Here is a 16345-nt window from a genome sequence, read left to right on the forward strand (position 1 = left end):
GCACACCAACAGGCACCCAATAACAGACACAATGAAATAACCGAACAAGTGACAGGACATGACAACAGGGACACAATAACCGAATACAATGAAATAACCGAACAAGTGACAGGACATGACAACAGGGACACAATAACCGAATACAATTACAGAGACACAATTGCAGAGATAGATTTGAAGAGGCACAAGACCTGGGCAATATTAGATGGGCCACAATGACTGGAATACGATAATAGGGACGAGAGAACAGGGGCACGATAGCAGGGGCGATAACAAAGACATAGGGAATGGGACTTAATACTGAGGTACAATAACAGGGCACATTAAGAGGCACACAATGACAGACAAGATAAAATAATTGTAAAGCAAAGAGAACACGATAACAGGAACACAATAAAGGAATAGTATAACAGCAACCCCATAACAGTTAAGTAATGACAGTGACACGATAACCAGGACGTAATAGCAGACATAATAAAGGAACACAAAACAGAAACACAACATGAGGGACACATTAAAAGGTCACAATAACAGGCACGAAGTAACTATAAGGAAAATAACACGATATGATAAAGAAGGCAGAATGACTGAGACCCAATAACAGGTATACAATAGGAAACTCAATAGCCGGGACATACTGAAAGTGACGATTAACCGGAGGACAGTATCAGCGCACGTTAACAGTGATGCAATAACAGACACGATAGAATGGCTGGAAAAGTACCAGGACGCGAAAACAGAGACGAGATGGTGGGGCAACAATGACAACGACACAATAGCAGAGACAGAGTAGCAGGGCAAGAACAGCAGGGTAGCGACATCAGTGATGTGAAAACAGAAATGTAACAATAGTGGCGCATTTGCAGAGACGCGATAACAGGGCAACAATGACAATGGCACAATAACGAGGACTGAATAACAGTAACGCAATAACACGCAAAATAGCTAGGACACAATAAAAATGACAGATTAACCGGGGCACGATAACAGCGCACATTAACAGGCACAAAGTAGCAGACACGGCAAAGTAACCGGAAAAGTAACAGGACACAACAGGGACACAATATCCGGATCATACTTGCAGAGACACAATACCAGGGCAACGATGTCGGGGCCACAATAACTGGGACACGATAGTAAACAGGATAACAAAGTCATAAAGATTGGGACTCGATAAGGGCGCACAATAACAGCCCACTTTAACAGGCACACAATAACACATATGATAAGATAACTGGAAGTCAAAGAGGACTCGATAACAGAGATGCAATAACAGAAGCAGAGTAACAGAGACAATATAACGGTTAAACAATGGCAGTGACGCGATAACTGGGACATAATAGCAGACAAAATAAAAGGGACACAAAAGAGAGACAGAATAACAGGGACACGATAACAGACATGACTAGTTGTAAGAAAGAATAACACGGCACGGTAACAGAGACATGATAAAAGGGACACAATAACACTCGCATAATAAGAGGGACACAATAATGGATATACAATAACAGAGACAGAGAGTAGGGCAGGGACAACAGATACAAGATAACAGAGATATAATAATAGAAACACATTTACTATGACGGAATCACAGGTCAGGAATGGCCGGGCAACAATGGAAGGGAGAGGAGAACTGGGACAGAATAACAGCGACACATTAACAGGTGCAGAATAAGAGACGTAAGAACTGGAACTATAACATACGCACAATAACAGTGACAAATTAAGAGGCCACAATAACAAGGACACAATAACAGGCACGACAAGTTATCAAGACAAGTTACACATCACGATAATAGAGGCATGATAAAGGGTATACAAAGTCAGAGACACGATAACAAGAATACAATAGGAGACACGATAACAGGGACACGATAAAAGTATCAGATTAACCAGGGCACGATAATAGAGCACATTAACAGAGACACAATAACAGACCCGATAGAATAACTGGGAGTGTAGCAGGACGCAATAACTGAGAGGTGATGGCGGACAGCTAAAATATTTTTCTGGGCGATCTCTGCCCATATCAAATGATCGCACCACTTCTTTCATTTTTATCAGGCCAGACATCTCAGATTTCGTTCCATATCCCGGTTCAGAGCGCCATCTGTACATTGGACTGCGGGTGAAACCCTGGTATGACTGACCCACAATGAAGACGTCAGGGAATTCTGCAAGTCAGAACTTGGATTACTTTTATTGGATGGGATTCTTCCAGAAATACGTATTGGGGGAGTGGACACAATACGGGGAGTATGCTGGACACACAAGCAGTGAAGGGAAACACGCTGGCGACAGTCTTTTTAAATGTGCTCTGGAGAAATTGTCAGACAAGGAATGCAATCTATTCCAAAACCCAGTAACAGTTGCCTTTCTGATTGAGGACTTGATAGAAGTTAGACTCAAAGCTAACTCCAAGCAAGATATATTGGAACAAGTTATCTAAAGACTTTGCAAAGAGATCATAAACCTTAAGGGAAAGGTTGCGGATTTACAGGGACCGAGAAGTATGGATTTGGTGCATATGAACCAATTTCAGCTGAAGTGTGAGAACTTGGTTAAAGAAAACAGTAAACAGGAGAAAGAAGCCAACTTAGCTGAGTGTTGCACTGGGCGACTGAGGAGAACCCAAGTGCAGGACACCGGCACGGCGACTGAGTTGGGGAGGCTGGCGCAGACGTGAACGTAGAACAGGAAACCGGAGGAATCTTGACAAGGAGACGGGATCTACAGAGACTATCTTGAAACTAGAGCAGAACTTGGAACTAAACTTAGAACAAACGGTTCTAAGCGGTCGAGAGAACGAAGTATCACACAAGAATAGACCAACAAACTGGCAACCTGTGTAGTGAGGCCATCGTACTAATTTCATAGTCTCTGATGCAAACCAGGTGTACCGTAATCAAGTAAACTAGCAGCAGTTGGAAATCTAATGGCTGAAATCCAGGTATGATCAGGGAGAAAGGAGCGTTAAACGGGAAAAACCAAATGGAACCATGAGACTGAGTGGGTTGTAGGGATTAAATAAACAATGCAGTGATTCATAACAGATGTAAATCTGATAAAGGAATCAATTCACGAAAAGTAACACTGAATATCATACAAAGGGTTTAAAGCAGATGGAAAATCTGCAGAACCACCTGCAGCACAGAGAGGAATAATATAATGTGCTTTTGGATCTGAAATGGGGTGGGGGCAGGGAGTGAATATAGAGACATAGAATGGGCTGACTTAGCAAATGAAGCGGCCAGGTACGATTACAATAATGACGAAGTGCCTTCGCCCGAGAAACCCCACCAGCACGCTGCCAAAGCGAGCCTGTCCTACCGAAAGCACAACTCCACCCACCCCCTCCCTGCAGGAGCTGGGACAAGAAATCAAAACCAGAATGTAGCGTACACTACCCCGTTTGGGTCAGTGGCATTGCTACAGATATCGGGACAGAAATACTCAGGGATGGACTTAGAAACTGTTCCAAGCAATTAGTGACCGAAGAGAAATACATAGATTAGATGATGCAGAAGAAATTTACAGTGACTGTTATGAGTAATAACAGCGGGCACACAAAAGATGAGTTAAGTAAGGGTTACCAGAAAGGATATGTGGATTAACATTAAATCGCCAGAGCCCACAAATTTAGAGCCAGAACCCACAAATAGATGGTTAGGAACGTAAGTGTCTCATAGTACCGAAGAATCTAGAAAGAAGATGGCACTGTCTGATCCCAGTGACCTCACACATACAGAGGTATGGCTACTGGGAAAATGATTAGAGCACGGCAGAAGGAAGTTCTGGAGTTTAACTTTAGGAGTATTTCAAAGGCTGAGAAAATGTTTGCCTCAAGAAAATACACGTGACCTTGTGTGGGGGAATGCAGGACAGGACAAAAACCAGCAAAGAGGTTGTAGAAGAGAATTTTTTATTATCAAAATAAACATTATTCACATTAAAATTACGTACAATATACCACTGATTAGCTCTAAATTCTTTATAGATATTATCATTACATTCCAGGCAGTATAAACTATTTCAGACACTCACGTGGCACTCTGTTGGTTCATATTGTACAACCATTGTTGAAGGATATACCCCCCGCCACCCAACCCTTCCCACTCCCGCTGGAGAACCACCCTAAACCGTGGTCCTTCCCCAATTGACCCCTGCGGTGGCTGCACCAAGTTTCAGTGCGTCCCTCAGCACGTACTCCTGCAGCCGAGAATGTGCCAGTCGGTAGCATTCTGCCACGGACATCTCCATGTGCTGGTGGACCATCAAGTATCGGCCGACCAAAGAGCGTCTTTCACCGAATTGATGATCTCCCAGCAGCACCGGATGTTTGTCTCCGTGTGCGCCCCCGGGAACAGCCCGTAGATCAGAGTCCTCTGTTACGCAGCTGCTGGGAATGAAGCGTGACACCAGCCGTTCAACCTCCTCCACACCTTCTCTGCGAACCCACGGTGTGAAAAGAGGTGTGTTACTGATTCCTCCCCACTGTAGTCCTCCTGTGGGCAGCGGGATGTGGAGATGATGTTCCGGGCATACAGGAGGGATCTGACTGGGAAGGCCGGCATACCGGAGGGATCGGACTGGGACAGCCGGCATGCAGGAGGGTCTGACTGGAAGGACCGGCATACAGGAGGAATTTTACTGGGAGGGTCGGCATACAGAAGGGATCTGACTGGGAGGGCCGGCATACAGGAGGGATCGGACTGGGAAGGCCGGCATACAGGAGGGATCTGACTGGGACAGCCGGCATACAGGAGGGTCTGACTGGAAGGACCGACATACAGGAGGGATCTTACTGGGAGGGCCGGCATACAGGAGGGATCTGGCTGGGAGGGCCGGCATACAGAAGGGATCGGACTGGGAAGGCCGGCATACAGGAGGGATCGGACTGGGACAGCCGGCATACAGGAGGGTCTGACTGGAAGGACCGACATACAGGAGGGATCTTACTGGGAGGGCCGGCATACAGGGGGGGATCTAACTGGGGGGGGAGCCCTCTCACCGCCGTCCAGGCTAGGTCATGGTGCCTGTTGGTGAGGTCTGGCGATGAGGCATTGTGCCAGATAGTCTGCTCAGGGAACCACCCCACCGTGTCTATCACATCATTCTCCTACAGTTTCTGCAGGACATTCCGAACTGACCACTGCCAAATGGCCTTGTGGTGAAAAGTGTTGTTCTGAAAGAACTTTTCCGCGTTGTGTGGCAACGTCCAGCTGACTGGAACGTTGGGCGAGAACAGGACGAGACCCATTCTTCGCAGTAAGGGCGACAGGTAAAACCTTGGTGCCCACATATTTGGGTTCCACACACAACCTGATGCAGCCACATACGAAGCTGGTCATCAGGATGAGGGCGACATTGAATTCGTTTTTGCCTCCAGGAGCTTGTGCATGGTGACCGGTCCGACTCGCTCCATCTTGGATTTCCAGATGAAACTAAGGACAGCTGGGGTTACTTCAGAGCTGGAGGAGCGAGGAATGTGTCGCATGCGCCAAGTACAGCAGCCCTGAGAGCACCTCACGCCTGATGACCAGGTTCTTGCCCGTTATCGATGGGAGCGCCCTCCCCACAGACCCAGTTTCTGTTTTACCTTGGCAGTCCGCTCCAGCCAATTCTTTTTCAACGCCTCGGTCCTTCCGAACCAAAACCGTAATATCTTCGTGTAATTAGAACTGAGAGTGAAAGGAACACTGCACCGGTCAGGCCAGTTGCCAAAGAACATGACGCGCTTTTCCTGTGGTTGGCCCTGACCCCTGACGCTAGCTCAAACTGGTCGCAGATGCTAATTAACCTGCGAACTGACATCGGACCAGAGCAGAAGATGGTGACGACGTCCACGTACAGGGAGGCTTTCACTTGGTGTCACAGTGGTAGGGCATTGGGGGACCGAAATGCAAGACACATCTTGTGAGGTTAATTAAATTGAGTTTATTGTTTGATACCAGGAGAGCAAAGCAGAAGCAGGAATAGCGAACTGGACAAGGACTCAGGACTACGACTAGGCTGGGACTAGGGGTCTGGGCTAGGACTCGGAATTGGATCCCAGAACTAGCGGCGACATGAAGAGGCTACGGTATGGACTCCGAGCCAAAGACTACTGGGTCTTGCCCCGGGCTCGGACCCCAGAACCAGGCATAGACATGACATGGGCTAGGGAGAGAAGGAACATGGATAAAAAGAGCTTCGGTCTTGGGAGAGCAGGTACATGGAACCATGGACACACACACAGCACAAAGAGTCGGGCCCCTTCTTGGGTGCAGGACATAGGGCCGGGACTCACACATAGAACAGAGAGCCGGGATCCCTCCTTGGGTAGAGGACATAGGGCCGGGACTCATGACCCCCGGCGGGGCAACGGTAAGACGGCCTGACTTACCCCACGGAGGCGAGGACAGGACAAGACCAACACGAAAGAACACTAGACAGTACCTATCTGGCTCTGGCGATAGAACTAGACCGAGATGCAGGCGAGGGCTGCAGACGAGGGCTAGAGGCGAGAGGGGCAGAGAAGGGATTCAGACAGGGGGGTAGGACAGGAATCACTGACTGCCAGGGCCAGGACTTGACTCGGAACTTGGATGCCGCCAGGACCAGGACTTGACTTAGTACTTGAATGCCCCCGGAACCAGGATTTGACTTGGAGCCTCCGGGTACTGGCGAGCTCTCGACTCGGCCCGGGAACAGTAGACAGCGTTTCTTGATTCCCTCCGGCGGGTTAACTGACGGACCCACCTCGGTGAGGAAATTTTGCAGCCTCGCTTTGGAGAGGTGACTTGACAGGTTTGCTCCGGCCAGATGACATTGGCACGCCGTACCTTTGATGACTTTGCAAACGCTCTCGCGCCGATCAGCTGATAAACGACCGGTTCAGCCGAGAGTAAATTGCCTCTAATCACCAAGGCCGAGGGACACGGGAATACAGGGAACCAAAGGGAAACAGGGAGTCAACGCTCCGGATCGCAACATAAACAAAGTAAATTTAAAGAGACCCCGATCCGGACCATGACACTTGGGACCCTCCGCTGCCTGGCAGCTTCACCCCTCTTATGCCTTCATCCTTCCTGATGGCTTCGGCAAAGGATTCTATACAGCATACAAACAAGACAGTGGAGAGAGGGCAGCCCTGCCTGACTCCAGACTTGACGGGGAAGCTATCTGTTTCCCACTCGTTAACCTGGACTGTACTGCAGATCTTTGTGTATAGCAGTTTGATCCAATTCCTGAGTCGCTCCCCAAAACCCATTTTGGAGAGTACGTCCACCATGTACGTGTGTGATACTCTGTCGAAGGCATTCTCCTGGTCCAAGCTGGCTAGGCAGGCATCCTCCTCACTGTCCTGCACGTAGGCGATGTGTCCCTCAGCAGCGCGAGGCTGTCTGAGATCTTCCTGCCCGGAAATGCACAAGTTTGGTCTGGATGGATCACTTGTCCCAGAGCAGACTTGATCCTGTTGGCGATAGCCTTAGACAGGATCTTATAGTCGACATCCAGGAGTGATCTGGGCCTCCAATTTTTAATGTCATCCCTTTCCTCTTCTGCTTGTAGATGAGGGTAATGATGCCCTTCCTCATGGATTCTGACATGTTGTCAGCTAGAAGCATAGCGTTGTACACTTCCAGCAGGTCAGGGCCCATCTAGTTCCACAGAGCCGAATACAACTCAACCGGTAAGCCGGGAGTCTTCCAGGAGACTTACTCCACTCAAAAGAACAGATACAGCCTGTCAGCTCGTCCAGTGTCAGTGGCTGGTCCAGACTCTTTTGCTTGCCGTCGTCTAAGACCTGCGTAATATGTGACAGGAAGTTCTGGGAGGCTGTGGTGTCATACAGACTGGCATAGGAGGACCTACAGATCTTCTATATGTCTTTCGGCGAGGACGCGACGGAGCCGTCCTCTTCCTTAAGGTTGTGGATCACAGAGCTCCCCCTGTGCACCTTTTGGAAGAAGAAACGTGAGCACGTCTCGTCCTGATCCACGGTTTGGACCATTGATCGGAAAATGATCTTGGAGGATTCAGCGACGAAGTGCTGGACTTTCCAGCTCTTCACCTCTCGTAATTGTTCCCTCACATCCACCACCTTCGACTGCAGAAGAAGAAGTTGCTTCAGCCCTGTCTGGAGTTTATGCAGCTCCCTCTGTTCCTGCCTTGATTTCTAGATCCCTTTGCGGATGAAGAACACCCTGATGTTCTCCTTGGTGGCTTCCCACCAGTGAGCAGGGGAATCAAAGAAGGCTTTCAAGGTTCTCCGACCTGTGTACTTCCTCTCTAGTTCCTTAATGTTCTTTGGGGTCAGCAGCTTGATGTTCAGCGTCCACGTCCCTCTACCTGTTTTGACAGTGGTTCGTTGTACGCAGTGGTCAGAGAAGAACACGGGAGTGAGGTCAGTGGATCTGACCAGGATGAAAAAGGAAGCCGATCCGGGAGCGGGCTGAGCCGTCCGACGTGACAGCGCAGGAGTGCACATTCACCCAGTCAGAGAAGCTACTGTCGGGGCCAAGCATCCCAGTACTGCGCTCAGATCTGCTGTTTCAGCTGTGGTAACGTGGGTCATTAAGCCTGGAAATCTCCAGCAAACAGTTTATATGATTAGAATACTACCAAAAATCAGGCAGAAATTAGAGAAGGGTCAGAATATGTTGTAATTTTTGCTAATGTGGAGATTTCATGTTTTAAATTTTGATTACTTGTGCAGGATGAATAACTTCCAATATTTCTTTGTTTTGAAGTCCCGGAGTAATACATTTCCTCAATGTTGTCAAATTGTGATTGAATATGTTGGTAACGGTTTAGCCGTTAGGAACAAGAGATTTTCTGAAATGATTTAATGTGTGAATGGTTTGCATGTTTCAATTGTGTCGAGTGTGGCTACATATGAATTCACTAGAGAGAGCGAGTATGTTGGTGTGTGTGTGTGTGTGTGTGTGTGTGTCTGTCTGTCTGTCTGTCTGTAAGAGAGGGTGCAAAGGCTATATTATGAGGCTGTGCCTTTTAGAGGTCGCATCAATCTGTTAAAGTGTCGGGGACTGCCAACCGGCTGTTTTTCTCTCTCTTCCTTGGTAATTTGAAAAATGTGTGAAAGCTTTTCACAGTGGGAATTAACTATTTATTTTAAGTTTTGCTGTTACTTGCCAAGGCACGAAAGGAGGACCAGTTCAAACATAGATTTTTGTTTTCCTGTCTGTTTTTAGTTTGTGTTTCTGTATTTGGTTTCCATTAAATTGATTTTAGAGAAACTCAGATTTCACACTGGACATGTGTAATCTGGGTTAGGTAAACTTGAAATTTGTGCATCTGTATTCAGAATACGAAATGCACACACTTCTGAGGAAAATGGAACATTTAGGGAGCAATGCTAATCGATTATTTTTACTAATGAAACACCATTTTACCTGGCCTCTCAGAAAACGCAGCTAGTTAGCCCGTCGTTAGCAGCAACTGGATTTCGCGGTGTGAATCCACCATATGTAACTCTGAAAATGGACAAGGGAAAGCCAGCGGATGTAGTGCACCTGGACTTCCAGAAAGCCTTTGATAAGGTCCCACATGGGAGACTAGTGGGCAAAAGTGGAGCACATGGTATTGGAGGTAGGGTACTGACATGGATAGAAAGTTGGTTGGCAGACAGGAAACAAAGAGTAGGGATTAATGAGCCCCTTTCAGAATGGCAGGCAGTGACTAGTGGGGTACCGCAAGGTTCAGTGCTGGGACCGCAGATATTTACATTAATGAGTTAGATGAAGGGATTAAGAGTAACATTAGCAAATATTCAGATGACACAAAGCTGGCAGTGTGAAATGTGAGGAGGGAGTTATGAGAATGCAGGGTGACTTGGACAGGTTGGATGAGTGTGCAGATGCATGGCAGATTTAGTTTATTGTGGATAAATGTGAGGTTATCCACTTTGGTGGCAAAAACAGGAAGGCAGATTACTATCTGAATGGTGTCAAGTTAGGGTAAGGGAAGTACAACGAGATCTAGGAGTCCTTGTTCATCAGTCACTGAAATTAAGCATGCAAGTACAGCAGGTAGTGAAGAAAGCTAATGGCATGTTGGCCTTCATAACAAGGGGAGTTGAGTATAGGAGTAAAGAGGTCCTTCTGCAGTTGTACAGGCCCTGGTGAGACCATAACTGGAGTATTGTGTGCTGTTGAGGAAACAGACTAGACGCTAGATAAATTTCGAAGTAGTGGTGACGATTGAGCAACAAAGTTTAGTTCAGGTGCTCTTTAAGTATTAAAATGCTGGAGCCAAAACATGACGCCCATTAGCGGGGCAGGTGTGCGTCTTCAAAGGGACCGCGCCACCTAGCCGTATTCTGGAGAGTAGGAGCGGCTAAACCCCGGAAGCTGGAGTGCTCGAGTGCGTATCCTAATAGAACCCGTCCCAAACGGCCGAACACCCCGAATAATTCGTGAATCAAGAATTCTTTTTACGGCGAAAACCTGTTCCCCATCAACAAATCTGGGTGGCGCTGGGGCTGATGGTGGCGGGGCGAAAAGACTGGTATTCGCAAGTTTCAATTTGGAAATACGGAAAGTGGGATTGATCTTGCGCGTCTTGGGTAACCGCAAGGTGTAAGCCACCGTTTCACCTTCTTGGTAATCTTGAGGGGTCCAATGAACTTAGGCGCCAATTTCCTAAACTCCACCCGGAGAGGCAACTCGTGAGTAGACAAGCAGACCTCTTGCCTCGGCTGCAAAGCTGGGCCCTACCTTCTCTTGCAATTAGAGTAGAAGCTACTCAAAATCTCCCTTGCCCTTGACAAGTTTTCCTTGCAGCGTCAGACGAGATATTCGGCAGCATGAACTGCAAGGAATAGCGGAGAATACTCAATTTGACATTCAAACTGAGGCATTCCTTTCGCAGAATGCTGATGTGTGTAGACGGCGTTCTCTCCCCAATTCAAATGATCGCACCACTCCTCTGTTTTTTTTTCTGAGGCCAGGCATATCAGGGTTCATTCCATATCGTTGTTCGCCCGTCCCGTCTCGCTGTTGGACTGCGGGTGAAATCCAGAAGAAAAGATCGTTGTAGCCACGATCAACGTATAGAACGCCTTCCGACAACGTAATATGAACTGAGGACCGCGACCTGACACACAATGTCCACCGGAATTCTGAAATGAAATGAAATGAAATGAAATATCGTTATTGTCATTGCATAGTACAATTTGACATGCACCAATACAGCGAAAATGAGTTTGCAACTCCCATACTCAATGCTATAAAACAACAAATAAATAAACAATAAATAAAATCAAGTAACCAGCCAGTACAAGCGCTGTCCAGCAGCACAAAAGCACAACTCAGTTGCACGACAGCCACAAAACCAGTAATAAAGTAGCAATATAATAAATTTATGGATGATGCTTGATCAATTGGTTCAGAGCAATTACAGCTCTGGGGAAAAAGCTATTTTTCAGTCTGGAAGTGCGGGCATAGAAAATCTTATAACGTCTGCCAGATGGAAGAAGTTCAAACAGATTATTGCATGGTTGTGTATTGTCCTTACAGATGCTTGTAGCTTTCCTTGAGCAGCGAGAGCTGTAGGCTCTGAAGACCTGGTGAAGGACAATCTCGGCCGTCTTGTGCCTCTGATCGTAGTTTGTCCAATGCAATTAATTTGCAGGCTTACGAGAAGCCAGCTACAAATACTATGACGACAGTCATCTGCCTGAAAGGCGGAAGAGCCGAGTCCGGAAGCGCCCATCGTCTATCCGGAACAGATAGAGGATGACGGAGCCCTTGAGGATGGGCGCGGGGCGCCTTTCTCCGCCGCACACTTGGCATGCCCGCGCGTATTGTCGGACCTTTGTAGCCATTCCAGACCACCAGCACTTTGCCTTAGTGAACTTGAGGGTTCCTGCAACCCGTGAGGCAGCGGTCATTCTAGATACGTGTCCACATTGAAGAACCTTCGATGTAACAGATCTTGGGTCAAACAAGCGAACCGGGGGGTCGTTCTTGTCCCCTGGGCCTTGCTAAGAAGTGCATCAATTCCACAAAGAGTGGGCGCTATCACTTTAGCTTAGGGCAACATGGTGATAGACTGCTCCTCTCTTTAGGATTTGGCGAAACGACTCTGGTCGATAGGCCAGAACGAAATTGAACCAGTTAAAATAAAGACACTACCTAGTCTGTCTGGAATTCAGTCTTTTGTCCTCCAGAATATAAGCCAGGTTTTTGTGCTCTGTCCGTACAATAAAAGAGTCCTTGGACCCCTGTTGCTGTTTCTACAATGCTCACTTTATCTCGAGCAGCTCTCGATTTCCGATGTGATAGTTTACCTCTGCCGGGCTAGCCGCCTGGCGAAGAACACACATGGGCGCAATTTATTTTCCGAAGGTATCCATTGAGACAATCCTGCACCCACTCCGTCGTCCGAAGCGTCTCCCTCCACAATGAAGAGAAGTATTGTGTTAGGTGAGACCAAAAAGGGAACTATCGTGAACCGCTTTTTGAGTTCTGCAAAGGCAGCCCCCTTATCGGTAGTCTAAATGAAAGAGCTGTGGATCTCTTAGTTAAAACTGTCGGTGGAGCCGCCCTGAGCTGAAGTTCTTGAAGAATTTTTTGTAAAAGTTGGTAAAACCGCAAACAGTTCATGCAAGCTTCGAACAGGTGACCTGCTTCGCACAATATATATCAGGTAATTCGACTCCAACGCCGGGGCCTGTAGTCGGCGGAGAGAGATATGCAGCCGATTTGCATTGGCTGGACAGGATCTTGTACAGGAGACTGGCTAGTCATTGTCCGAGGTCGAGAAGTGGAACTGTGATGCTTTGAGACCGCGCTTGGGCTAGCCCTCTTCGACCTCCTGATACAGTCCCTTTACGTTTCGTCAGGCGATGATCGGGGCCAAAGGACTGAGCAATCAAAGTCTCTAAGTTCTCTGCCGGCTCTCCTTTAATTCGCCTCGGAGTCCGTGGCGGTACAGAGTGGCCAAAGCTTTGCCTCCTATTCAGTGGTAAAGAAAGAAAATGCAATGTTAGCATTCATTTCGAAATGATTCGAATGAAAAAGTGAGGATGTAATCTTAAAGCTTTATGAAACGCTGGCGAAGCCTCAATTGGAATATTGCGAGCAACGTTGGGACCCTTATGTAAGAAAGAATGTGCTGACATCGGAGGGGGTTCAAATGAGCTTCAGGAAAATGATTGCGGTGTTGAAAAGCATTTGATGGCTCTGGGCCTGTACTTACGAGAATTCAGTAGAATGGGGCGGGGGTGGTGTTCATTGAAACCTATTAAAAGTTGGAAGGATCTCGATAGAGTAGGTTTGGAAAGGGTGTTTACAATGGTGGGGGAATCTAAGACCAGGGGACACTGGCTCAGAACGGAGATGAGGAGCAACTTCTTTAGCCAGAGGGTGGCGAATATGGGGAATTCGTCGCCATAGGCGGCTATAGGAGCCATGTCATTTGGGTATATTTAAGGAAGAGATTGATATGTTCTAGATTAGTCAGGGCATGAAGAGATACGGGGAGAAGGCAGGAGATTGGGTCTGAGAGGGAAATGGATCAGCTGTGATGAAATGGTGAAGCAGACTCGATGGGCCAAATGGCCCCCTTCTGCTCCAATATCATATGCGCTTCTGGTCTTATGGATAGAAGCACAAACAGGATACCAGGGACATAATAGCAGAGATTTTCAAAACAGGGGCACAATAACAGGGACATAATAACAGGGAAACAATAACAGAGACACAATAACATAAACATAATAACAGGGACACACTAACATGGACTCAACAGCAGGGAAACAATAACAGAGACACAATAACATAGACATAATAACAGGGACACACTAACATGGACTCAACAGAAGGGAAACAATAACAGAGACACAATAACAGGGACACACTAACATGGACTCAACAGCAGGGAAACAATAACAGAGACACAATAACATAGACATAATAACAGGGACATACTAACATGGACTCAACAGCAGGGAAACAATAACAGAGACACAATAACATAGACATAATAACAGGGACGCACTAACAGAGACACAATAACAAGGACGATAAAACAGGCACTATACAGTGACATAATAAAATACACTATTACAGAGGCACAAAACGAGGGGCACAATGACACAAACACGATAACAGAGTCATAATAAAAGAGACCATAACTGAAACACAGTAACGGGGACACAATAACAGGGTCAAAATTACAGCGACACAATAACAGGGTCAAAATTACAGTGACGCAATAAAAGGGTGTCACGATATTAGCTAATGGATTTTGACCTAAGTGCGAAGGAAAGTCAGACTCCCAACTGGGACAGAAACAAGAGTTTATTCATCATAATTCCATCAAAGCATAAGTGGCTTTGGAAACTCGAGACAGGGCTGCTAAATCCGAACCAGATTTGATACTTTCTAGATAGGTCTGCTAGATTCGAGGCAGACCTGATACTTTCCATTCAAACCTGGAAATCTCGGGAACATTGTGTGTAACTTGGAAACAGACCGAACACGGGAGCTTGGGATAAACCCCCGCAGCATGGAATGGTGCTTGAAAACCCGGACGGCCATGGAGAACTGAGGAAATATTGACAACCTTGAACATAAACTGGAAAAGCTCAGAACCTGACATCTGAACATGGACAAGAGAAACTCGGAACGTTGCCTTGGGACAAGCACCCTCACCTGCAGCCGACCGATGCCCAAGCAGCCGTTGACGTGCGCTGGGTCCATTTATGGCGGGGGGCCCTTCTGCCACGATGTGTGCGGACGGATGACGGAACTCAGGTGTTGAGGAGCGACAATCTCCCTTGTTGACACAGCACCAAGAGTTCATTTATGGGAATTTCAACTGTACATCGGTGCCTCGACCAGGAGACACCACGAGACGAATGATTCTCGAAACACTAGAGGACCCTATGACTCATACTTATTTGGAGTCCACTCTGAGTAAGCACAGTACGCTGGAAACCCATCCCGGTTGTACTATCTGTTTTATTCTGTTAACAAAACTAAACAGATAGTACAAGGCCTTAACGATTTTAGATTAAGCAACAGCTAATAAATACAGGGGCACAGGCCCGCTGGACAGATTGCAGACGGAAACGTTAACAGGCAGATACCAGGGACACGATAACAGACAGAATAACGGTGACACGATAACAGACAGAATACCAGGGAGACGATAGCAGGCAGAATACCGGTGACACGATAACAGACAGAATACCAGTGACAATAACAGACACACAAATATGGAGACACAATAACAGACACCATAAGACATACACGGAAGGGGATACAATTCCTGGCAGAATAATAGAGAAGCAATAACAAAGACAATATAATAGGAACATAATTACAGACACGATAACAGAGACACAATAGAAAACAAGCAATAAAAGGGTCATAATAACTGGGCACAGCAACAGAATCAAAATAATAGAAGCACAATAGCAGAGGCACAATAACACCGACGTCATTACAGAGACAGAATAACAGAGGCACAATAACAGGGACACAATAACAGAGAAAAAATAATAGAAACACTAACAGAGACACTAACGGTGACAGAATATCGGAGACACAATAACACAGACACAATAATAGGGAAACGATAACAGGGACACAATAGCGGACACAATAACAGAGAAAAAATAATAGAAGCACAATAGCAGAGGCACAATAACACCGACGTCATTACAGATACAGAATAACAGAGGCACAATAACTGAGAAAAAATAATAGAAACACAATAACAGACACACTAACAGTGACAGAATATCGGAGACACAATAACACAGACACAATAATAGGGAAACGATAACATGGACACAATGTCAGGCACAATAGCACGGACACAATAGCAGAGACACAATAATAGAGAGACGATAACAAAGACAAAAAGAGAATCAGAATTGCAGGTACACAGTAACAGACACAATGACAGACAAAGCATAGCATGGATACAATAAAAGAGGCAAGAACAGGGATACAATATAAGACGCAATAACAGGTACAAAATACGGGCAATATAACAGGGACACAATAACAAGATGTCAGGATGTGCGCTGATACATTACTGAACCATAGTGCGGAAGAATGACAGACTAACGTGTTTAGAGAGAAACAAGGTTTTATTAATCGGAATTCGAACTGGATATAAGTGGCTTGAGCGAACCACACCGTGAGAGGAATCGATATCGAAACCCATAAGGGCCCCTGCGCTAACTGGGAATCCGCTTTAAATGAGCGCATTTCAGGCACAATACCACGGACGCAAAAACACACAGAATAGCATGAGACAGAGACAATCACAGGGACGTAATAATAGACACAAGAACAGAGACACAAGAAAAAGGAAACAATAA

The sequence above is a fragment of the Mobula birostris genome, chromosome 8 (genome assembly GCF_030028105.1).
Source record: "Mobula birostris isolate sMobBir1 chromosome 8, sMobBir1.hap1, whole genome shotgun sequence".
In the NCBI taxonomy this organism is placed as follows: Eukaryota; Metazoa; Chordata; class Chondrichthyes; order Myliobatiformes; family Myliobatidae; genus Mobula; species Mobula birostris.